Raw genomic sequence first — 26,522 nt, 5'->3', positions numbered from 1 at the left:
TTAGGATGACAGAAGCTGTCTAATGTGAATCCCCTTGTCTTCTCCCCTTTATATTTCACCTATACTTACTTCTGTTTTCCTGAGTCAGAGGATGAAGCATCTCTGTTCATTTCGAAGGCTAAACTGGAAAGGAATTTTATGGTCCTAATTCTGTTTCCCTTAAGATTCTTTGTGGAACTAAGATTTCTTGCTTCTTCATTTCTTCCTTCTTTTGTCTCAGTTTTCTCATATTCAGCATTTGTTGTTGTATTCATATGGAGCAGGTACTTTGCTAAGCATGGAATGATGGTGAGACACGTGGAATGATAAGGACAAAGATTTCAAAACAGTTATTTTTTCCTAGGCTCTACACACAGAGTAGTTTATCTTCACTCCACAGTTTTCTTCCTTAACTCCTTTAGTCTTGTAAACACAGCTCTCCCCCGTACTTAAAATAGTTTCTTAAGGGATGCTAGTAACCTCATGCAAAATTCATTGGCATTTTTAAGTTCCCTATTCTATTATTAGTACTACTACTGTATTAGTAGTTTTGTTCCAGGCACTAAAACATATTATTTTTCTTAATCTTCGACAACTCTTTGAGGTACTCTTATTGTCTGTATTTTACAGTTGAAGGTATAGGCTTTCAAATTCTAACAGACTGAAACTCAGAAAGGTAAGTTATTCAGCCAGGGTCACAGGGCTAGTGAGTGACTAACTGCAGATCATGCACTTGTAGCTACTACACTATTGCTATTCTTATAACTCCTTGTTCTTTTCCTAGCTCTCCTTCTCTGTTTACTGGCTGGACTTCCAGCTCCTTAAGCAGGTGTGCCCTAAGGTTCTGTCCTTGATTTTCTTGTCTGCTCTCTTATCGATGCTAGCTCCCTGAGCACCCTTTTCACTCATGGATTCAAGAATCCATGAATTGAGATGGTTACAGTAATTGCATTTTTATTCATACTTTCTCTTCTAAGCTTGCAAAACATATTAGCATGTATGTCTGGTAATCATCTCAGAGTTGTGGTTTATAAAATTTTGCACTCCAACGCATACCCACTTTTCACTTTCTAGGTACCACCACCGTCCTCTGTTATTCAAGCTAGAAACCTATTGCTCATCTTCTTGGTTCATTTGCCATGTTCCCCCAATTTGCCTCTGACATCTCTCTCTCCTTCTGTTCTCATTGTCATTGGTCTAGTTCACATCCTCATTATCTCATTTGGATGACAGTAAAATATTTTTTTCTCTTTTTTTCACTTCCTCTGCTGTATGATTGCCAGGATTATTTCCCTGAAATCTGGAACTGATCTCATTCCCTTACATAAAACAAAACAAAACCAACAACAACAAAAACAAACAAACAAAAAACTGTATACACACACTTTACACGTTTCATTTTTGCTCACAAAATAAAGTCCAAATTTCCTAGCTTGGCATTGAAGGCCTTTTATGATTTATTCTAGAATTATTTTCTTCTGTACTATCTTAACCATACTATTCTAAATCAGTCTGCCTCTCCACATAGTTCACTGTGTAACGCACTCCCTCCCTTCTTTTCACACAGTGATTTTCAAAGGGGGTTGGGGAGAATTTGCTAGCCTAAAGTACCTACCTCCCCATTCCTGTTCTTTCCCCTTGGAGATTGTGTTATGCCCGTGATTGAGAATCCCTGCTTTAGTCAAAGACGACTGTTTGTTCTTCCTGGCACATGGCATGCAGTGTCTATTTACTTTTCTTTGCATAGGTTGTTTTCTCTGCCAAGAATTCCATTTTCAGCACTCTTTAGAGAAATCCTGATTCTTTAAGTTCTAGGTCATATGCCACTTCTGGGAAAATCCTTCCTTATCATCCCAGTGGGAATTCATTGCTTCCTCCTCTACTTTTCCACATTTTTGTTTATTACTTTCTAAATATCACTTACCATTGCCTATTTAAGTTCCTTGTTCACTACTTCTCTCACTAGAATTTAAGTTTCTTCCCCAGGATATATCATATAATAATAACTGAAACATTTATTGTAAGGAGGAATGGAGAGAGAGATGAGAGAAAGAGCACAGTATTAAGGAGAGTAGAAGTAAAAGAGTATTTTAAGTTTGCAAACTTGAGGGACAATGAAAGCGATGGTGCCAAGAAATGGAGAAATCATTTTGGAAGAGATGATAATGAGTTCAGCTTTTCACTTTGAGTTTCAGATGATTGACTCTGTCAGAGATGTGTAAGAGGTAGCGAATGCTGAAATGGATGTTTTTGTAGTTGTTCTTGTGATCTGATTGTTTTCTGCTTTAGGGCCTTGAGAGAGGGAAGAATGTAAATGGAGGAGGAGCTGAAGATCTGAATGTTAGAGGATACGCCGATTAGAGTGTATGTCACAGCATAGGAATCAATAAGAAGAAAGGGGCAAAAAAAAAAGAGAAGGAAGTTAAAAATTAGTAAGATTGTGATCTTTGAAGCCAAGTGGAGAATTTTGGGTTGAAGAGATTGAGAGACTGTAGCATTGAAGTTGGGTTCTGGAGAACTCAGTTCTTCTCTTCCTTGATCTGAGGATGATCTTGGCATGCTACTTTCTCTGGGCTTCAGTTTCCTGATCTCTGAAATGCGTACTACTTTCCATGCGTAGCACTTTCACCATCAGTCTTTGTGATTCTCAGATATCACGATGTTTCTGGAATATCGAAAGGTTAAAGAGAAAGCCTTGTTAAATCCCTTGTTAAATTACTGTGAGAAGGATTCCCATAAACAGCAATGAATACATGTAGCAGTATGGTGTTTCATAGCACTTTAAATGTAAATTATAGTCAACTCTGAATTTCTCTTTAAGTGATCATCTGCAGTGACTTGCTGCCTCCTCCCCCTCTCAGGTCTCAGGCTACTGAAATAGGGCTGTGAAAAGCACAGTGGGGTGAGTGACTGGTTTGCGTGCCTGTGTATCTGTACTTCTATTACAGTTAAATACAGTCCACTCTCAGTTACCTACACTTAAGAAAAAGGTGAATAATGGTGGAAGATTGCTAAATATAATCTCAACAGCATTATTTATATATGGTTTGGGAAGATTTTATATTCTTTCCTCCCCTACAGTAGATTGATGTATCTTTCATTTGAATTATTAGCATCAATTTTTATTTCCTAAGCAAATACTCTTAGAATAGTGGATGTAAACAGGCTAAAATATTTATTAGGTAATCCAAATATGAATTGTTGAGAGTTGACTGTTAATGCTTTTTGGATCATCCATTGTTTTGTATTATCTGTGCTTTTTTGTTAGTGTGGCCAGGTTAAAGCTGAATAGCTACTTTAAAATTATATCACTATGATGAATGTACTTACAAGATTATATAGATGCCAAACTAAATTGAAAATAATTGTGTAAAACTAGCTAAATATAACATTCATGTGTTCAGAGTCATGGGGTTGAAAGAGAACCTAAACCTAAGTACCTTCTTAAAATTCCTGTTACAAAGTCCTCTAGCCAGACAGATTGCATAAACTGAGCAATGTGCCTAGTAATGATGAAATTTATATATAATATAATAAAATTGAGGATGTGCCAGGGCTTCAAACATGCCTGTTCCAGGAGTCAGTTGAGTTGAGTAAGCAATATAGAAGAGCTTTTTAACCTTAATTACCTGGATTTTAAAGAATCTGGCCCCTTCAATTACTCTGCCATTTTTTTAATCCCAAAATGTTGACGAATTTTTATTTGTAGTGGTTTGTTAATGTCAAGACAGCATATATTTAGTATATTATCAGGTTAGTAAGTGTTAATGTGAATCAGGAAGGCATAATTCTTGGCTTTAAGGAGTTTTATATTATATTTGGGATATACCTGTATCAGGGCATAGTATTTGAAGCACCTGCCAATTATCTTTATAAAGGAATCAAAAGCCAGAGTAATTCAGAAAAAAATGGGAGATAGGTAAGGAATGACCTAGAGGAGAGTCCTCATAGAAGTGTTGACACCTGTACAACCTTTGCATAAAAGTGTAGTATTTGAATAGTTAGAGCCCTGGATCAGTGTTTTAAAAATCATGCTTAGTTTTGTGAACTAACATATTCCTGGCATATTATTCAGTATTTGAAGATAATGTTGAGAAAAAGTTGATGATGAGTTCTGTATATAAATCTCTTAACTATTGAAGGCTGATTGTATTTCGGACTAGGGCTTTTCAAACCTTTGAAGGTAGTGCTGGACTGGACTGAGAGATTTTAGGCATATTGTGAAGTAATTGTGTGCTTCTGATTATGAGTATATAGATGCTTGGCTGCATTCCAAACCCAAGCATAAATGATTTTTTTCTTCCATTGTTTTGTAGTATGTGTGTCTCCTCTCCCCTTCATTAATACTGCATGTTCAAAGGGCTCTATAAATTTGTATCAAACTTATTTCTAGATGTGTGCAATTTGGAAATAGAGACTATAAGTGGGATGAGTAGTGTTTTTGTTATTTCCCATGCTAAAATGACCGTATTTTCTGATTTCAAAATTTAAACATGTGGCCTGACAGTTTATATTTGAGAGAGAATATTTGAAATTAAGCTTATCCTGAAAAACATGGACTGTTTCATTGCCGAATCCAGACACCCCTACCCTCTAGTTATTTGGGTAAAGGATAAACAGTGTTTGGGGAAATTAACACTCTATTAAAGGAGCAAAACAAGAGGTGAATTGCCACTTGCAGGGATTTTAGTAATCTTGTTCAGAACCCAGTGTAATTTCACATGTTTCTTATAATGAATAAATAGTGAAGAGATACAAGCTGTAAACAAAGAAGATTGCCAAGTAATTTACTTCTGGTTGCTAAGAAGAAACAACTTGCCAAATGAAAGTGTATTTTAACTGTTTTTAGATGTGTGTACATATATATTTTTATCAATAGTTTCATACTTTGAGAAATCACATCTTAAAATAGTATCGCTAGTTATTTCCATGCTTAATGTTCATCCCTGTAAAACTTTTAATTGCCCTGGTTTTTTTTCCACTCATAATTCTGTATAATATACTCCCTAACCTTCACCACACCACCATCACCACAACCCCTTCCCCCAAGAAAAAAGAGAAAAAGAAAAACTGACGGGAATAGAGTTGCAGAAAGAGTGAGAAGACTCCAGGTTGGAGGTAGGTGAGCTGTGAACTCGAACCTTTAGCCATACAGCAGTATCTGGGGTGGCAAATGGAATATTGTGGAATGTTTTATTTAACACGTGTGTTGTAGGTAAGATTTTAATCATATCTGTCACATAACATTAGTATAAAGTCATGGTAATGGGATATTTGAATATAGATAGCTATTTCCTACCTTGTTTATTTAGAGTGACTTGTGGTTTTACTTTATAGGTTGTAATTTCTAATGGTGTTTTCGAATGTCATAACTTGGTATAAAGCAGGTCGGATTAATTCTTATGTTGTATAAGATTTCGTATGTCATGTAAGAATAATTCTTAACGTAAGATTTTATAACTTTTTGATGAGTTAAATTTTAGATTAGCGTAGTCTTAAAAAAGTTTAAATCACTTTTTATTTTTAATAAACCTTAAAATAGCCCTTTTCTCCTTTGTCACGGGAGAATTCAGTGTTGTGTGTTCATGTTTCAGCATTGTTTTGAATATATAAGTGTATACTGTTTTACCAGCATAACGGAAGAAATTTTTCAAAATGCTGGTTAGTTTTCAAAAGGAAATAAAAAGATTAAGAGATTTGGATAAACTATGGCAGTTGCCTTTTGCTATGTTATTGTTTCTTGTATTAGTTACTTTGTTTTGTTAAAAAAGTTTAGATTTAATTTTTGAGTCCTAGGAAAAACTTTTTACTTACATCAGTAATTGTGTCTCTATTATAAAAGTACCACAGGAAAAAGTGTAACTATTTTTAAAGTAAGTAACTATATTATCACTAAATATTCACCGGGGGTACTTGAATATGAGTAGATTTGGGGCAGGATATGTGTGTATAAATATTATTTCTATTTTTAAGCATATATGGAAGCTACTTTAAAAATTATTTTTTTACTTTTACTGTGCTGTAAAATACAAACTATATAACTGGACTTATTAACATTATATGGAAAATAGGGATAAATAGGTTGTGATTATGAGGAATTAAGGGGCTCTACTGTCAGTAACATATACTAACTGTAGTGAATAAACTTGGTGATGATACATACTTTGAATTTTGATTGGTATCTCTTGGAGTGCTTGCTTTTGCATCCTGATTGTTTTCCAGATAGGTAATTGCTTCATAGCATAGTTCAAGGTACGTGAGGTATGACTTGATAAAGTTGTTATATATGTCTACAATATGGATAGTAGGATTATATGTATAAAGATAGATAGTAGGGTACTAATATGGACAAAATAACATTTAATAACGTGCTAACTGCATGATACACAGTCTAACACTGTAACTAAGGGCCTGAGCTTTGGAACCAGATAGATCTGGATTTGAATCTTGACCTTGCCTCTTAGAATTTTTTGACTCTGGACAAGCTGCCTTTTCTAATTTATTTATTTATTTTATTTTTGGCTGTGTTGGATCTTTGTTGCTGCACGTGGGCTTTCTTTAGTTGCGGTGAGTGGGGGCTACTCTTCGTTGCGGTGCGTGGGCTTCTCATTGCAGTGGCTTCTCTTGTTGTGGAGAACGGGCTCTCGGCACGCAGGCTTCAGTAGTTGTGGCACGCGGGCTCAGTAGCTGTGCCTCGCGGGCTCTAGAGCGCAGGCTCAGTAGTTGTGGCACACGGGCTTAGTTGCTCCGTGGCATGTGGGGTCTTCCGGGACCAGGGCTCAAACCTGTGTCCCCTGCATTGGCAGGCGGGTTCTTAACCACTGCGCCACCAGGGAAGCCCCAAGCTGCCTTTTCTGATCATGTTTTCTCATCTCTGTTGGAGACAGTTGTTTGAGGAGTGAAATGTTTGTAAAATGTTTATTACGGTTTTGGCATGTTAGATATAAATAGATATTAGGTGTTCTTTATGTGGTCAATTAAAGCAAAGGAGATGAGAGGAGGGGGAGATTAAGTGTGAACTGGGAAAAATTGTTTCAATGTTGAGTGAGTGAATGTGGTTAAATCAAGAGGAATATGGCATGAGTAAAGACATGAAATATTTTACTGAGAGCAGAATAAGAAAGATACAGAATTTTAGTATTCATATTGGATTTGTAGGATAAGGGTATTGTAGGATAGAGGGCCTCGTGGAGATGTTAGAACCTCCTTTTTTTGTTGTTAAAATATTTAACATAGTGAGAAAGCAGTAAATGTTATTTATATTTTTTAATTGAAAGAAAGCATAGATCCAAAAATTGTCATAAATGTACAGTTCTATGAAACTTGACAAATTGAACACATGGATAATCACAACCCAGATCAAGAATCAGAATATTGCAGTACCCTAGAAGTTCCCATTCTGTCTCCATCCAGGCACTACTTCCACCACCAAGGACACCACTATTCTGACTTCTAATACCATAGCTTAGTTTTGCCGTTTTTGAACTTTATATAATCTTCTCCTACACTAAATATACCCTTTTGTATTTGACTTCAATGTCCAATATTATGTTGTATCACTGTGTTGTATGTAAAGTTAAAGTTATTTTAATCCAAGTCTGCTTATGTGTGTTAGGTATGTCATGATGTGTATGGATTTTTTTCATTTGGATGGGCAGTGGATTTATGAGTGGTTAGAGTTTGGAATAATTACACTAATTCCAACTTTAAAAAAACATTTAAAATCATTTTCTGAATATCTCTGTTTTTTCCTCTTCAGCCTGACTTTCTAATGTTTTAGCCATGAACACATCTAGATAGGTGAATTTTTTTTCTTTATTTTTTTTCATAATGACTATTTAAAGAAAAATTATAGATAATCAAATCACCATAAAGAGTTCAAAGCTACCAGTTAGAAAGTTGGAAAAACTAGAATTCCAATCCAATAAAAGTTTTGTGTTGACCTAATTAAATTGGTGGAATGGTTACGGAAATTGGCTTAGTATTTCTATGGAGAAAAAGGGAGGATGGTAAACAGTTCTTGGTCTTCACTGCAATAATCTCATGTGGAAGACATCATTAATAGTTTTAAAGTATCTTCGTGTGATTGTTTCTCCATCTTTCCCTTGTTTTTTTTCAATTTCTCTCATCGATTTGTATTTCTCTTATTCTATTTCTAGTCTTCTGGTGACTCCTCACATTTTTCTTTTCCCGTACTTGATAGTGTTTTATATTCCTTGATTTAAAATAAATTTTAATTGTTTTTTTTTTTTTTTTAATTAATTCTTCATGAATTTTAGGTTTTTGTCTCCGAGTTGGTGATGCTTTGTTGGAAAAAGATTCCACTGCCCATCTCTTGGTATGCATATCCCCAAGAAATTAGAACTGAGTATTGCATAGGAAATTGCTTAAATACTTGACAGGAACTTGGCAACATGTGCTTAGCATAGATGAGTAAAATAAAGAGCATTTTACATATTTCAGTATGCAAAAGCAAGAGTAAATGTGAAAGTGAAACAAAAATATTCAACTATACTGAAGGTGAAGAAGTTTTGATGAAGTGCATTTTCTAAATGTTGGTAATTTTAAAGATATTAGCATTCACTCCATTTAAAATATTTTTATGCATCTGCTCTTTGGAATTATGGAAAACAATGACTGGAATTCCCTGAAGGTGGGAACATTTAATAACCTTGGAATATCCTTGCTGATTCTGAGTCTAGACTGTTCAGTTCACTGAACAGATTTAAACTGAGTGTGGATTATTAGCTCCCAGAAGAATACTTGTTTTGGGATTTCCCTGGTGGTGCAGTGCTGAAGAATCCGCCTGCCAATACAGGGGACACGGGTTCGAGCCCTGGTGCGGGAAGATCCCACATTCCGCGGAGCAACTAAGCCTGTGCACCACAACTACTGAGCCTGCGCTCTAGAGCCCGTGAGCTACAGCTACTGAGCTCGTGTGCTGCAAATACTGAAGCCTGCGCGCCTGGAGCCCCTGCTCTGCAATAAGAGAAGCCACCGCATTGAGAAGCTCGCACACTGCAACGAAGAGTAGCCCCCATTCTCCACAACTAGAGAAAGCCCATGCGTAGCAGTGAAGACCCAACGCAGCCAAAAAAAAAAAAAAAAAAAAGAAAGGATACTTGTTTTTAGTGGTGAATTTTGAGTGATTGCTTGTTTGATTCTATTAGGAGTGGTAAAATGCAGTAAATCTATATTTTTAACCATCTTTGTCAGGATTATATTAGTTATTGCTCTTGTACCTACTGGTACATGATTCTTTTTCCAAATTATTTTAAATGATTTTTCTTAGCCTAGAGCTGAACTAGTGTGGTAAATTTTTTGCTGTCTGATATGATCAGAACTTGGTCTAAAATGATATTTTGATTATCAGAACATTTCAAATTGTGTGAAGGATTTATCAAATGTTGTGTTGTTTTAGCAGGCAATCTAGAAATTATATACTTCGAAGTAGATGTTGTTTTCCTTCTAAGCAGTCCTCTTGGAAGGGCATGTACTTGTTCTAGTGGTGATGTCACTGTTCAAAACATTTAAAAAATTCTGCTTCCGAAGATTATTAAAGCTTAAAATGTTGACTTTTAAATTGGTATTTGGTTTGTCCTTTGGGATGAATTGGAGTTCAGGAAACGGTTAAATATAAATTGGATTCAAATGTAGTGGGAATTCATTAACTCAGTGATTTATTCACTCATTAATTTGAAAAGAATTCATCGAGCATCTGCTGTATTTTAGCACTGTACTGGAATATGTGTGAGAAGATAATTTTTCTAAAAAATATGCAACCACTATATGTGATGACTGCCATTATAATCTAGTCCCTGGCTTCCTCACAACCGTTGTCATTTCCTAACTCTTTTCCTTTTGTTCACTATATTTGGCAAAACAGCCTCCTTTTTATTCATTCCTACTCTTATTCTCTTTTCAGGGCCTTCGTACTTCTGTTACATTCTGTCTAGATTATTCTTCCCCTAATCTTGGGAGGCTTGCTCCCTCACTTTATTTAACTCTGTTCAAATATCACTTTGTCAGTGAGGCCTTCTCTGATCATCTTATCTAAAGTAGCCCTCATCTCCATTACTTTCTATTCTTTTATATTGTTTTCTTCTGTAGCCCTTGTCACTGCTGCCAATTACAGTATTATTTGTCTGTCTCCCTGGAATGTAAGTTTTGTGAGGACAAGCACTTTGGGTTGTTCACCATTGTATCCCCAGAGCCTAGAACAGCTCCAGCACATTATATGTGCTTGATAAGTCTTTATTGGCTGAATAAATTACCATCAAATTTGTGTTTAGCTTGAGGGCTCCAGGCCCATTTTTTCATGGCTTACTCAGCATCTTAACAATGTAGTCATGTATATCAAGCTTTCTGTTTCATACTTAACTAATTATCTTACTATTCTAAAAATCTTTCTGTATTTTCCATTTGGGTTTTAAGAGAATTACTTTAATGGGGCCATGTCAGCCAGGAGGACACCCAGGAGACATTCTAGCCTCATTCTTTGTCCTTATTCTACACATCAAATCTGTGACCAGATAATAATGATTTTATCTCTGAAATACTGGTAAAATCTTTTTTTCATTTCTGTTGCCATGCCATTCTTGAGGCCTCATTTTCTTTCTTGGGTGATTGCATTGGCTTCATAACTACTATCCCTGTTCTAGTTCTATCCTTTCCCAATCTACTCTCTTCACTCTAGCTAGAAACACATTTTCTACAAAGTTAATCTTAATTTCCTCAGCTGGGTGGAATATCTTCCTTCTTTGGGCTTCTATAGTATATTGTATGTTACCTTTCTTGTAATATTGTTATAATTTGTTCACTCCTGCCTCCCTCAGTCGTAGTTGACAGATATTTATTTACCTTAACTGTGTGCTGGGTACTGTTCTTTTGCTGGTGATTCAGTGGTGAAAAACACTGAATCTTTCCCCTGAGGAGTTTATGTTCTAGTAAGGAGAACACAGATGGTAAACAGGTGAACACAGAACTTTAAGTAGGAATAAATGCTCTGAATAATGTAAAATTGGAGTATGTGAAAGAGAGTTGATAGGTGGTTAGGGGGTTGGTCAGAGAAAACTTCTCTGAGGCAGTGATATTTAGTTGATCCAGGACTAATGGGGAGGCACCGAGTGAAGATGTAGGGGGAAAGTCTTCAACAAGTAGAAGGAACATAAAATATTGATCCAAAGGCCAAGAGATAGGAAAGAACCAGAGAAAGAAAGTGCTTGAGGAGAGGAAGAGTGGAGGATGTGAGGCTAGAAGAGGTAGGCAAGAAATAGTATAGTTGAAGTATAAGTATTACATGAGAAAATTTGTTCAAAGAGCCCAGCATAGTGTCTGGCAAGTGCTAGGGTGAAAACCCAGAAGGCAAATGTTATTAAATAAATAATAGTGATTTATCCATTCTTTTAATCATGGACATTTGGCTGTTTGTAGTTTTTTGCTCTTATAAACAATGATTTTATATATGGTCTTGTACATGAATCCTGGTACTCATACGTAAGTTACTCTAGGTTATATAACTTGGTGTAGAATTACTGCTTATATGAAAAAATATATGTATATCATAGTAGCAATATGTAAGAGTTGCTCTTGATCCATACTTTTGTCAACACTTGGGATTATCAGACTTTCATTAAAAATATTTTATTATGAAAAATTTCAAACATACACATAGCAGAGAAAAAAATATAAGGAACCCTCATGTATGCCTTATCCCACTTCAACTATTGTAAACATATGGGGCAGTCTTACTTCATGTGTATATCTTCCTCCTCCCTTTGTGGATAATTTTAAAGCAAATCCTAGGCAAGTATTATTTAATTTGTAAATACATCAGTGTGTATTTCTAAGGGATAAGGACTTTTAAATATATAACTGTAATACTATTAGCACAACTAAGTAAATTAACAATAATTTCTTTATATCATCTAGTATTTAGTGTTCAAATTTTCCTGATTGTCTTAACAGATATCATTTTGAGTCAGGATTCATATGCAAGGTTCACACACTTTTGATTTAATTTTTTTAATATGTCTATCACATTGCTTCTCTTTCTGCATAATCTATCTTTTCAGTCTGTAGTATTTCTTTTGCTTTGGTCTGAAATAGCTTGAATAAAATGTGTTTAGATGGTTATTTGTCCTACTTTGAAATTCATTGGGCATCCTGATTCTAAGTATTTTTCATGTTTTTGAACAATTTTGAAGAATTCTCAATCTGACTTTTTGAGTAGTGCATCTCCTGCATTTTTTCTTGTTTAGGAATTCTTATTAAATGCATGTTAGACTTTCTCATTATCTTTCTTGTTTTTTAAATTCTTTCATGTATTTTGTCTCCTTTTTTCTTGGGGATCATGTTATAATATCTTCGGATGTATCTTTCAGTTCATTAGTTCTCTCCACAGCTGTGTTTATTATGTTTATCCCCCCATTGAGTTTTTTAAATTTCAATCATGCTATTTTTATTTCAAGAAGTTCTGCTTGTATGTTTGTAAATTTTGAATCATATTTTCAGTCCTTTCTTTCCTTTAAACCAGAAGCTTGCAAGTTATGGCCTGCAAATTTTGCAGGTAAGGCTTACAGATGCTGCATTTGTAAATAGTTTTATTGAGATATAACCTTGCTCATTTAAGTATTGCCTACAGCTGCTTTGGTGCTACGACTACTGAGTTTAGTTGCGAAAGAGACCTTATAGCTTTCAAAGCCTGAAATATTTAGTCTGACCCTTAATGGAACAAGTTTGCCAAACTCCCTGCTTTAGATATATAAAACATAATTATTTCATTGTTTGTATTATGTATATGGTAATTCTAATATTTAGTCTTTTTAGAATTTTTTGTTTATTGTTTCTGTTGATAGTGGCTTGTTTTCACGTTTCCTTCTGTGTTTATGATTTTTGCTTGTGCACTTAAATTTTTTAGGTTACTCAGACTAAGGGTGGCTACCTAGTTGGGTGGGTGGGTGGGTGGGCGGTTTGAGGTGGTGGTTGATGGTTGAATTTGCTTCTGCTAGCTGCCCAGGAATATGGTATACCAAGGGCTACTTTAAATTAAAATTCTCACTTTGAGATTTTTTTTTGGATCATGCAAAAGAATATATCTAGGTTCCAAAGACACCTGCAGTTGGCTTAGAATCTCAGGGAAGTCTCTTTTTATTTGTTTTGTTTTTGTTTTCAGCTTTACCCAGAGATACTTTCTTTGTTCTCTGCCCCTTTTGCATGAGTGTTCTTTATGTTCTTTATGGCTGATGAATTCCTTGTCTTGCACTAGTGTGGGTAAGCCCACACTCCTCAAGTCATGCACTTAAGCTCTAGAGCAGTGTTTCTCAAGCTCTAGTCTTGTTTTGGAGGTCCCCACGACCTCAGTAATTTGCTAGGAACACTCATTGTGGCAAAAGGATGCAAAGCAAAATTAGCAAAGAGGAAAGGTACATTGGGTGAAATCTGGGGGAATCCAGGCACAAGAGTCTAGTGTCTTCTCCCAGTGGGGTCACATAGGACATGCTTCATTCTCCCAGCAATGAATTGTGATAACACATGAAATATTGTCCACCAGGGAGGTTTGTTAGAGACTCAGCCCCCAGGGTTTTTATTGAGGACTTGAGAAGTAGGCAGCCTCTGCCTGGCAGGTAACAAAATTCCAGACTCACAGAATGAAAGCAGATGTTTGACATAAACCATATTGTTTGCATAAATGGTTTAGGCCCAGTGAGCCACTCTTACCAGTTAGAGTGGTAGGAACCCTCTGCAAGTATTTTTCCGGATGTAAGCCAGTGACTGACTTGGTAAGCAGAGCTTTTTAAGGAAAAGCAGTTAGGCCTGTTAGGTTAACGTTTTCTGCGTAAATGTACAAATGAAGCACCTGGGGATGTTGATTTAATGAAGAGTCAGATTGGGTAGGTATGGGAGGGCCCAAGATTCTGCATTTCTAACATGCAGCCAGGTAGTACCCATGTCGGTAGTTCACAGACATACTTTAGTAACCAGGTAGTTGCCCCGAAGGCCAGAAGTCCTTCTTTCCAATAGTATTTTTATCATAAACAATAAGTCTTTATTCTGAATTGGTAGAAAAGTTTTTTGTTGGGGGTTAAATTCTCTGTGCTGACAAACAAGTTTTTTTTCCTGGAGTGATATGGTTTATTTCGTATTAAACTTTACCCAACTTGAATAAGGAGATCTAAATTTATACTTCAATATTGGCATATTTTGTGTCATTGGGAGAATGGAAAAAGTGACAATTTCAATGACTTTGTTGTAGAAAAGAATGAAGGATCTGGACTGTTGGTAATATTAATTGTACAGACCCACAATCTCTTATCCACAATTTTGAAAAACCAAAAACTCTGAAAATGAAAGCTGTTTTTCGGAAATAATGTGACCTGACAAAACCTAACCTGACCTAAACTCATTTGGCAGCAAAACCTGACCAGAATTTGTATTATCTCAGTGTGTCTCCTCACATGTTTCATCTAAAAAATATTACTGTATGTGAATATGTAATACTGCCCCTAACCTTGTTGGGATTGTTAAATCTGTGGTATATTACCTTTAAAATTAAAAAATTTTGAATTCCTAAACCTATCTAACCCCAGCATGTCCGATGAAGGATCATCTGAAGGTTGTATAGTAGAAGTATGGAAAGAATTATGTTTAAAAGCACTACCAGAATGCATAAATAAATATAAAAATATTAGCAGTTAGGGTGGATCATATTCAGACCTCCTGTTCATGCAAGATATAACCAAAGAAACGCATTATATTGTTATATTTATAATAGTTCAGAGCTTTTAAAGGTTAAAATTCGAACAGCATTTGTAAATTTACTTTTAGATTTTGATTATTGGTGTTAATGCAATTATTTATGCATGCCCAAGTGGAATGTACAGAAGAATAACAAGTAGTAAATTTGTAGAGGACTTGTTTGCACTTGAATTACACAGATCAATTGTGTATTATGGCATTTTTGCACAATTAAGATCACCATTGCCCACGGTTCATGAAAAAGCTTAATTTATCATGTGTTTCCCATATGCACGAGACTCCAGATTAGTCAGTATGTTTTTGTCTTGATAATTTTAGATGAGGTGTGTCTTCTTTGATGTATATAACCATAAAAACATAAACAATGCTAAATATGGCAATATCAGCAAGGCACTGATTCAGAACTTAGTAGTAGTATAAAAATAAGATACTATTGTGATTATCGAAGAGGTGCTGAAGATACATCTGCTAAGATGTCTCAGTGATATTTGTTGACTACTTGAATGTACTTTTCTAGTTCAGACAATATTACTATTGCCTAAAGAAGGAAGTTTTGGAAAGCTTTTTTTTTTTTTTCTTAAAGGATGAATTAATTTGATTACAGGACATACTGAATTTGAAGTAGACAGACCACCAAACATAAAAACAGAGATTTGTTTCTTTAATTGAAGATAAAATGTAGAATTGAAATTTTGAGGCATTGTATTGAATTTGTTAGAGTTATGGAGACAGTGAAAAGAGAAACCTGAGGGCAAATGATACAACTTTACGTAATATTAAAGAGTATAAAATAGGAGGAGGGAATGCAGACCTTTAAGAGAAGTACACAAGGAACAGTGAAAAATAGGTATGAAGAGGGCCAAGACAGTGTAATTATAGCAACCAAGGGAGAGAAGGTGGATTTGGTTAGCATTGGCCAGTAGTTCTATAATGGAAAAGTCAAGGAGTTTGAAAAGCTGAGAAAAAGCCTTTGTATTGGACAAATAGTAAACTCGTAGAGAACAACTTTAGTGGAATGGTGGCCTAGATACCTGATGGGTAGAATTTAGAAGATGAGGTAAGAATTAATTAACTTGAGCCTCAGAGAGATTTGGTAGAAGAAAGGTGTAATGTCACTTCAAAAAATGGGAAACAGTGGAAAGAAGCAATTTTTTTTTAAAGACGGATAAAAGCTAGTGAGAGACTTAGGTCAATGAGAAATAGTGAATAATTAAATGATGGAAGTACTGGAATTAGGCAGTAAGATGTAGAACCAAGAATACAAATGGAAAGGTTAGAAAATAACATTGTAATAGCATTTTTCAGATTTCTAACCCACACTCAAATTGTGTCTTGCAGCCAAAGTGTATTTGTGCCCTTTGCTCCTTTATTAGTTTCTAAGAGGGAAGTCCTTAATTACATTCATAGAAGCCACCTGTCAGACAAATGATCTGAACTATAGTCATGTTTCGTAAAAAACATGAAAGTAGCTGTACAAGCAAAATGTACAACTAACTTTGTAAATAAATCTAATAGGCTGGGTGTATATAACAATTAATTGCCTCAGCTTTTAGGCACAGCTGTTCAGTTCTTTTACAGGGTTCATTTACATAGTGAATTGTTTCAGAGAGAAACAGAATTTTTCTCTTACAATAAAAGATTTCTAATTAGGGGACTGTGGAAACCTAATGATTTAATAGATTAAGACATAGAAGTTTTAGCAGAACATCCAGTGATTGTAATCTTTATATAGTAATTGCTTTTAGTTATTTTTACTAACATTAGAAAATGTTCTAATTGCAGACAGTACTTTTCATACTGTTTTTCTGCAGAAAAATAGCATTAAAATAAATGCCATGACAAAGATTCTTTGAATCTTTTCTGTAGCCTGGTGAATGGCCTTTGTGTATTCTTTGTATATACTTGTGTATACTTTGTACGTGTGTACAAAGTAAAAGTGCTTTGTGAATTTGGTTACGGTTCTGTACTACAGTTGTCTCATAACGAGTGTTACAAGCCCAAGCATTCTACTGATCTCTAATTTTATTGTGAAAAAGGGAAAGAGATGAACTCTAAGAAAGCACTTCATATTTTTTTTCGTAACAAGCAGCTCTTCTTCATTTTCCACCACAAACATCTAAGCCATCTTTACCAGAAAAATCTTTAAAAATTCACAAATTACTTACCATGTAAAAATAGATAATGATGGAATGATTAGAAGATTATTAGGTAAATAGTTAGGCTTCGGTTCTTTATCTAACTAGTACAGCCTGGGGACATGATTTCTAGTGCTGGTATGAATGTAAATATCGATATAATGCTTGGAGGGAGGGGGTGTGTAGACAAGGATCAGGAAGGTGATTTTCTGAAGGTAGATGGCAGGCTCAAATTTCTACCTTTTCTAGACATTGTCATTTAAAATTTTTATATTTGACAAATTTGAATGGGTCTTGGCAGTTACATTGCTAATATATTAAATAGGTATGTTCTTACCTTAGAAGGTGAGATTCCTATTCAAGGCAATAGAAAGACGTTACTTATGGTTAGGTTTTGGGGGAGTAAATTTGTTTTGGTCCTCAGAATTTGAAAAATAGATACATTAAAGCAGTGTGATCTTTCTTATTTGCTCCTCTTTTATATACATCTCTACTACAGTTATTGTTACTGTAATCATAAGACAGTATTTCCATTGTAAATTCTTGTGTTTTAATATTCATAGTGTGACCTGGGGCATTCAATAAATATTTTTGGGGGTGGTTACTGTGTGTCAAACATCATTCTAGGTATTAGGATGACACCATAATGGTGAACCAAAGCTGACTTATGGGGAGATAAACGTCAACCAATCATACAAGTAAATGTATAATTGCAAACTGGTATGTACACTGAAGGTACATTCTCCTTTGAAAGGCAGAACAGTATAATGAGGTAGACTGTAGGGCGATTGCATTTTAGAGAGTGAGATAGACTCTAGAGTCAGATTGCTTAGGTTCAAATCTTATTACCATGTCTGGTATTTGTGTGACTTCAGGCAAGTGAATTAATGTCTCTAAGACTCATTTTGTAGCATGAGGATGATAATAATAGCACCTACCTTCTATGGTTCGTATGGAGATTAAAACAGATTTTTCATGTAAAAATATTAGCACAGTATATTGTAGCATATAATGTACTAATAGTTATTATTTTTGTGTCAGTGGATGTTATTTCACATTGTAATATATTCTTATTTGAAAATGATACAGAAGCATATTTCATAGAGTAGATCTTATTCTTTAAAAGTTCAGATCAGATAAATCCAAAGGGATATCAGAATCTAGTTATATGACATTATGGTAGTCTTTATAGCATGTTTCAAATTTCAGTGTGCATAAGAATGACTGGTGCCTCCTACAAATGGTACAAATGTGGGTCACTTTCCAGGCATATTGATTCTGGAATCAGTATTTCTTATAATTCATGTATTTCTTAGAAACACAGGTTTGAAAACCACTGGTCTGTTTCCAGTGCAGGCCAAATAGTCAATTATTTTGTCTCATCATTTTAAGGTATAACATATAAGGTGTTTTTTGTTATTTTTGGTGCATATGCTTACTACAAATGGTAAAAAAAATTCCCCTAAATCTATACTTGCTCTAGGATTACTTATTAGTAAATAGTGTCATACATCAGTGTATCTAATCTAGAAACCTGGATTCATCCTTGATTCCTCCTTCTACCTTTCCTTCCAGCTCTAATCCATTATTGATGAAGTTTCTTACATGGAAGGTTTTTGTAACCTCTATTTGAACTTGCCTTTCTTCTCCCCTACAGTCTTTCTAAAACACAGAGCTGATCATGCCATCCACTTGCATAAATGTCTTCCTTAATAATTATCCATTGCCCAAAGATGTCTAAATTTCTTAGTATATCTTATAAGGCCATTGGAATGCAGCTCCACTTTCCTATATTTCCTATCATCTTGTTTTCTGGGAATATTGAATTTCTTGCCATTCCTTGAGAAAATACCATATTTTTTCATGTTTACTTGTTGCGTACATTCTGCTTTTTCCTATCTTATATGCCTAGAAGATTTATTGCTTATGGTCAAGAATCAGTTCCCATGTCAATCCATCCCCAAATAACTGTCTCACTCTCTTGCCCAGTCTTTCTTTCACCCAGTGTTTATTGAGCACCCACCATGTGCCTGGCATTGTTTCCAGGCTAGGGATGCATGTGTGAACAAGACAGTTTTCCTGTCTTCAGTTGTCATACAGTCTAAGTGAAGTCTCTAGCAAACACCCTCCTTTTGTCTTATTCCCACAGTGTTACTATGAAGTGTTATATGTACCTCTATTCCCATTTAATTTTGATCTCCAGGGCTGAGACCGTATCTTGTATTTATTAATATTCCTCACCTAAGCAGTTGGCACAGTATATGGCTTCTGGTGAGCCCTGAAATGTACAGTTGAATAAAACTTAGGAATCTAAATATAAAGCTATTCCCAGGATAGATCAAAACTAAACTTTATAGGAGACATTTGTACTTTTAGTTATATAAGTAATAAAATGACTAAATACAATCTAGAGGGGAGACGTATGTTCCCACTATACTGTCCCCACTATATAATGTCATTGTTATTTTATTCTTTACAGAAAATATTTAAGGAAAATTGGGAGGAATATTCTGTCATTTGAAACTTAAAAGTATTTTAAGCCATTTATATCAATTTATTTTGTGATTTATTCAAAATAATGATTTGAAATAAAGATTATAGACAGTATTCTAATTATTGATATTATATATCCATACAACTTTTAATAGAAGTTCTGTTCAAGTGAATTATTTACTATTTCCAGCTGACTTTATTTTTAATGTTTTGTGCCTAGGTCAGTCCTGGTCTGTATCTTACAGTTATGTAATGACATGCTTGTAATAAAGCAATTAAAGACATGGTTTTTGTTCATAGAATTTTTAAACTATCACATCAGTGAACTGGTAGATGTCACTTGTTTAATTTTTCCAGTCAAAGGTACAAATGAGAAGCCTCAAGAAGGACATTTCTGCCACCCCCCATTAGTGTTTTTATCCTTTTCCCTTGAAATCAAAATGAGCAATTCTTTGGGATTATAGAAAAAAAGACACATTTTTGTAAAAATAGAGGAATGTATAAAATGAGGTAATTTTAAATCCAAAATTGAAGTGGAGGAAAAGAGATCTGAACCCCTTTGTTACTGGGAAGACAATCTTAAAATGTTGCAGATCAACGGAAGCTGCCTTAACCTCTTCTTACAAAATTGTATTGATAAGAGTAGGACACTGGAACAGGAACCCAAAGAAAACTATTCTCTTCCAGCCTCTGGGAAAAGGGGATAGAGAAAAGATCTAGTTGTAAGAAAATTTTACAAACAGTCATTGAATTTTAACTGTCTGCACTTATGGTGGTCATGTCATTTATAATACAACCTGGGATACTTTGGGAAGTGAAAGGAGGTGGTATTAATAATTACACTGGCACAGTAGGTGTAAGTTAGAACCTAGGCAGTTGAGATAGTGTTCTGTCATAACTGCTGCAATAGTGGTATGAAGAACGTATCATGAGAACATAAAGAAGGGAGCTTGTAGGTTAAGGAAAACCTTTACACGTCTGAGTAAGACTTCTGAAGAATGAGGATTTCCTCCAAATTGGGTAGGGAAACAAAGGGCATGCCAGGCTGAAGAAACCTAGTGCCATCTTGCTGTCTGTGTAGTCTTGCCTCTGTACGCATCATTCACTCTCAAGAGGTGCTTCATGTCCATCATTCATCTAAAGTAGCCCTACGGAAGTGTTCAGTTTTTTAGTATAATAAGCCTAACGTTTAAGAAAGTTATAACTAAACTGATTTACTTGCAGTAGTAATTGATAGGTTTTCCTTGCCTATCTCTACTACAGTATTTATATTTAAAATATACCAATGATTAAAAAGGTTATCTGCTACAGTTGCTTGAGAGGAAAAATTATTATTTTCAGTATGTGAGGGTAGATAATACTTGTTCTGCATTCCAGATTGTTACACCAGAACAAATCGATGAAAATTACAAAGGGACAGAGTTTGGCATGAGTATAAGAGACAATATTTGACTACTCTATCAAAGATGGAATAGGCTCTCTTAGGAAGTTTTGAGTTCCTCTTTATTAGAGGTAAAACAAAGGCCCTTTTCCCAGGATGCTATCATTGGGATAGATCCTTTCCCTACTAAATTATATAACTCTTTGATATTAATAATTGTTAGAATTTCAGGAAATGTTAGAGAGATAGTTTGAAGCGGTGCTTCCTCAACTTTTGGACCTGTGGGTAATGGTGAGAAGGTGTACTCCCAGTGTCCTTGCTGGTAGAGGAGACAGATTTGCTGCTGGCTTTTACAGAGGTAATACCAACTATAGTTATGCCATATACTTTTAATCCTTTGTGTCTGCTCACAGTAATCATAGATAATATTAAATATATAATTAAATACATATCCAATTTATGTAGTCGTGTTTAATTTTGTTAAATTCTAATGCACCCAGCTTTTCTAGCTTGTTGCTTATTAGCATTTGTTCATGTATATTCACAAATAAATCACAGAAAATATTGCTCAACTCTGCTCCCACTCCTAATTCCTCTGACATTTTCAAGAAGGCATATAAGACAATAGAAGTTTTACTTCAAAAATGAGCAAATCTTGGATCATAAAAGTAATGCACGGGACTTCCCTGGTGGCGCAGTGGTCAAGAATCCGCCTGCCAATGCAAGGGACACGGCTTCGAGCCCTGGTCTGGGAAGATCCCACATGCCGCGGAGCAGATGGGCCCGTGAGCCGCAATTACTGAGCCTGCGCGTCTGGAGCCTGTGCTGCGCAGCAAGAGAGGCCGCGATAATGAGAGGCCCGCGCACCGCGATGAAGAGTGGCCCCCACTTAACGCAACTAGAGAAAGCCCTCGCACAGAAACGAAGACCCAACACAGCAATAAATAAATAAATGAATGAATAAATAAATAAATACATACATATATACATACATACAAAGTTAAAAAAAAAAAAAAAGTAATGCACGGGACTTCCCTGGTGGCGCAGTGGTTAAGAATCCGCCTGCCATTGCAAGGGACACGGGTTCCATCCCTGGTCTGGGAAGATACCACATGCCGCGGAGGAACTAAGCCCGTGCGCCACAACTACTGAGCCTGCGCTCTAGAGCCCACAAGCCACAACTACTGAAGCCTGCACGCCTAGAGCCCGTGCTCCGCAACGGGAGAAGCCACTGCAATGAGAAGCCTGTGCACCACAACGAAGAGTAGCCCCTGTGCGCTGCAACTAGAGAAAGCCCACGCACAGCAACAAAGACCCAACGCAGCCAAAAATAAATAAATAAAATAAATTTATAAAAAAAAAATTAAATAAAAGTAATGCGCTAAAACATGTAACCAAAATTCATTAATTTAGACGCACTAATATGTGAATTAACCATTTGCCTGGGCTAGCCACATAACTTTCACATGATTGATCCATAAAAATTGTTTTTGCTAAGCAAATAATAACTAATTTTAATTATAGTTGCTACTATTTATTGAATATCTGTTCTGGGCTAGGCACTGTGCTAAGTAAGTTGCACCTCACACCTTGTAACAATGCCTTCAAGGTTAGGTAATTAGTATATTCACTATAGGTATGAGAAAATGGATGCCTGTCAGGTTTAGTGACTCAGTCTAAGGCTACATGGTTTGTAGGTGATTAAGCTAGATTTGAATCCAGTTCTTTTTTATTTCAGAGTTGTTCTTTCTGTTATTCCCAAATAGATGTATGCCAGTAGTTTTTGGTCATTAATTTACTATGTGTACTTGAAACTAACTTTATTTAAAAATCAATTTTATGTTGTATATTTTTTGACAGGTAAAGCTATTAATATGATTTATTGCAGCATGTTACAAAGCAGTATATATTGAAAACATTTTAAAATAAATGCATGTTTACTCACATATATATACATATATGTGTGTGCGTGTGCATATGTGCACATACATGGAGAATTAAGCTAAAGGGGGAAAGAATATATTTAGGTATGTGTGTATATGTCTGTAGATGTATAGAGATATAAAAGGTTTCTTTACTGTAGTTTTCTCTTGGTGGTTTTCTGTATGTATATATGTATACATGCATATACTTATATAATATTAAATTGCTGAATATTGACTATAGTTATTCCATTACCTCCAGAAAGAGTCATTGGGAACACTCACAGGACTTACAAGTTACACAATAAGAGGAAAAGAGCAACTGTAATTTTAGCAGTTCTTTTGTGTTTTGCTTCCTTGCAGTTGAATGGTTGGCCATCATCGCCAGCTAGCCACAATTTTTTTTTCTCTTTTTCCTAGCCACATTCCACCCCCCCCCCCCCCGCCCCCCTCTTTTTCCCTTAATGCAGCTCTGGGCTAAACTACTGGGCTTCAGAGAAATCCTAGTGGATTATCTCATTTGTTTTTTTATATCAATACTTCTCACATAGCACAGTTTTGGAGAGGCTGAACTGGAAACATTAAGTGAGAATAGGAAGAAATAGAGGTAAACCTCTCCTTAAAGTCTCTCCCCCGTTCTCCCCCCGACGCCCGCCAATAAAAAGCACATTGATCTCAGCTTGCTCATATAGTTTAATTTCTGACTGTCTAGCATAGGAGTTGGCAGTCTACAGCTCATGAGGCCAGGTCTGTTTTACTGAAACATAGCCACATTCGTTTACTTATGTATTTTCTACTATTGCTTTCTTGGTTACAACAGAGTTGAAGTTACAACAGAAGAAGAGAGTTTATGGCCTAAAATACTCATTGTCTGGGCCTTTTTTAATTAAAAAGTTTGTATACTCCTAATCTAGCATGTAAAGAAGAAACCGGGGACTTCTTATTTCATTACCAGGGGAACTTTACCCTAATATTTCAAGTTAGAGTTCCTCATAGGAACATTGTAGCACATGAGCATTACATAGTATTTCATGTCTAAAATGGCCCTGAATACTATTTTTCAATTAGTCTGGGAAGTAACATAGTTTCTGGGAGGAAACATGTTCTGTCTTTCAGGAAATATATTATGAAGAAACTTTGAAATTCTTCCATATTACAATTCTAGTTGGGGGTTCCTGGTAATTAATTATATAAAAGAGAAAGGGGTAAGGAGGGCAAAGAAGAAAGGCTGATTCATTTTGATTTGGATTGACAACAACACCTGCATTGTATGTTAGGTTCATTTTATGTCATTATTCATCAGGCAAACATTTGACCCAATATTGGCTTCTCACCACCTGTCAATTTTCATATTGTGTGCATAGGGGTTTTTGTTGTTGTTGTTTATCAGTTTTCTTCCATTTGTATGTAAGGTCCAGTAAGGAACGATCTGTCTTGCTCATTGATGTATTTTCCCAGTACCTAAAACAGTACCTGACCATATAGGTGTTCAATTAATGTTTCTTGAACGAATGAACTCAGACTTGAGATTTTATTTTTGTCACAAAATTGTGGCTTTTCAAAAATGTCTGCAATCAGTTTGTACTTAGAAAATAGGCAATAATTAGAAATATGCAAGCCTTTGTGAAGAATATATCTTCAGACTAATCATCTTAACTATTAGTCCTATCACATTGCATAGTAGTAACTATGTCCTCACGTTAGCGAAACTGTTTGATGCCTGACAATTATAAATTGATGTAAAATGGTTAGGTTATATATTTCCATTAGGTGGATTTCACACTGGCTTTAAAGATCCTTAACTCTGGTTTTGCAAACTACTGTAGGTTCTGAATTACTGTAAGGGTTGTTATAAAAATTGTATTAAGTTCTCAAGTATAGTTAAATCATTTAAAAATCATTGGCTTACTCATAATTTTTCTTCCTCAATGTCTCCAAACAGATACCATTTATAACAAAAAGATATTACTGAGTACTAGCAGTGATCTATTCATGGTCCCTTGCAGTTTTTTTAATGAGCTCTGATCCCACCCAATGGTGAGCTGTTTTCATTCCATATTTAAGACAACCTAAAAGAGTCACTAATTTTAAAGACATACCCTAAACCATTTAAAAGTAGATCGAATTTCATTGGAGTTTAAAAAAAAATAAAATCCAAAATTTGTAGGAAATGCTCTGAAATCAAATGAATGATCTGAGTATGTAGTAATTTCAAAGTGATTGGAATAACTGGGTTATGTAATATGCTTAGTGGTTTGACACTAACCAATTTGTGGTTGTCACGGCTTACACTGAGTATAACAGAATGGCGGAAGGTAGGCAGATGCAAGCTAAATTTATAGAACAATGTGACCAGTTTCCTTTGCTGAGGAAAAGACTGATTCAAAACAAATAGCCCCTTAGTTCTGTGTTAACATCTAAATATCTCAAAGGAAGGCATAATGGCTCTTAAACTAAAATATCAGTAATGTGATAGTTTTTTTTTCTTCTTTAGATTGTGCTTTTGTTTAAAGCAAATAGGATGCTGAATATATTACTAGAAAAATAGCTTGAGGAATATTGACACTGTATTCCAGGGGTTGGCAGACTACCAACCGCAGGGCAATTTTTGGCTTTGGCCTGTTTTTGTAAAACAAGTGAGCTAAGAATGGTTTTTACATTTTAAAAGCTTTTTTTTTTTTCTTTCAGTATTTTTTTTTTTTTTTTGAAATAATCTCACACAAGGTCATTAATCACTGCAGAGTGCCCTGTTATATAGATGAACCTTTTTTAAAAAAATTTATTTATTTATACCTGCTGCATTGAGTCTTAGTTGCGGCACGTGGGATCTTCATCGCACGCAGGCTTCCCTGTAGTTGCGGCGTGCAGGCTCTAGAGTCCGTGGGCTCTCTAGTTGTGGTGTGCAGGCTCTTCATTGCGGCGCATGGTCTTCTATCTAGCTGCGGCGCACAGGGCTCTCTAGTTGTGGTGCGTGGGCTCTAGAGCGTGCAGGCTTAGTTGCCCTGCGGCATCTTAGTTCCCCGACCAGGGATCGAACCCATGTCCCCTGCAGTGGAAGGCGGATTCTTATTAACCACTAGACCACCAGGGAAGTCCCTCTTTCAGTATTTTAAAGATGTCGCTCCACTGTCTCCTCATTTGCCTGTTTTCCACGAGAAATTTGTCATTCTTCTTATTCCTCTGTATGTAACTTGTCTTCTTTTATCTGGTCGCTTTTAAGGCTTTTCTCTACCAGTGGTTTTGAGCAATTTGATTATGATGTGCCTTGGTCTAATTTTGGTCCTGTTTCTTGTGCTTGGGGTTGATGGAGCTTCTTGGATTTATTGGCTTATTTTGATCAAATTTGGAAAGTTTTCATCTATTATTTCTTCAATTAATTCTTCTATCACCTAATTTTTTCCTCTGAGGACTCCAGTTACACTTATTGTAATTGTGTTAGGCTGCTTGAAGCTCCATAGTTCACTGATAGTCTTTTCATTTATTTTTTGTTCCCTTTGTGTTACATTTTGGATAGTTTTTATTGCTTTGTCTTCAAATTCACAATTCTTACTTTCTATAAAAGCCGTTATGCTTTTATTCCCATCCAGTATATTTACATCTGAGACATTGTAGTTTTCATCTCCAGAAATTCAATTTGAGTGCTTTTTACACTTTGCATGCCTCTCCCTAAGTTTTTGAACATATAGACTACAGTTATAAAAACTGTTTTAATGTCCTTTTCTGCTGATTCTAACAGTTCAGCTTTGGGTCATTTTCAGTTGATTAATTTTTCTGCTTACTATGAGTCATAGTATGACTTTGCTTCTTTGTATGTCTGATGATACTTGGATGCTAATCATTGTAAATTTTGCTTCA

At 35.5% G+C, this 26,522-nt stretch overlaps 1 protein-coding gene across 5 annotated transcripts in view; it reads left to right on the top strand.

Moving 5' to 3' along the window:
- The window catches only part of RICTOR (RPTOR independent companion of MTOR complex 2), a 117,325-nt gene that overhangs the window by 4,734 nt on the left and 86,069 nt on the right, over nt 1-26,522 (top strand). The gene's annotated exons all lie outside the window — the stretch shown is intronic.

This window comes from Eschrichtius robustus, chromosome 2 (genome assembly GCF_028021215.1).
Source record: "Eschrichtius robustus isolate mEscRob2 chromosome 2, mEscRob2.pri, whole genome shotgun sequence".
In the NCBI taxonomy this organism is placed as follows: domain Eukaryota; kingdom Metazoa; phylum Chordata; class Mammalia; order Artiodactyla; family Eschrichtiidae; genus Eschrichtius; species Eschrichtius robustus.
The sequence above is the reverse complement of the archived record's forward strand: the minus strand, read 5'-3'. Positions and strand labels throughout refer to the sequence as shown.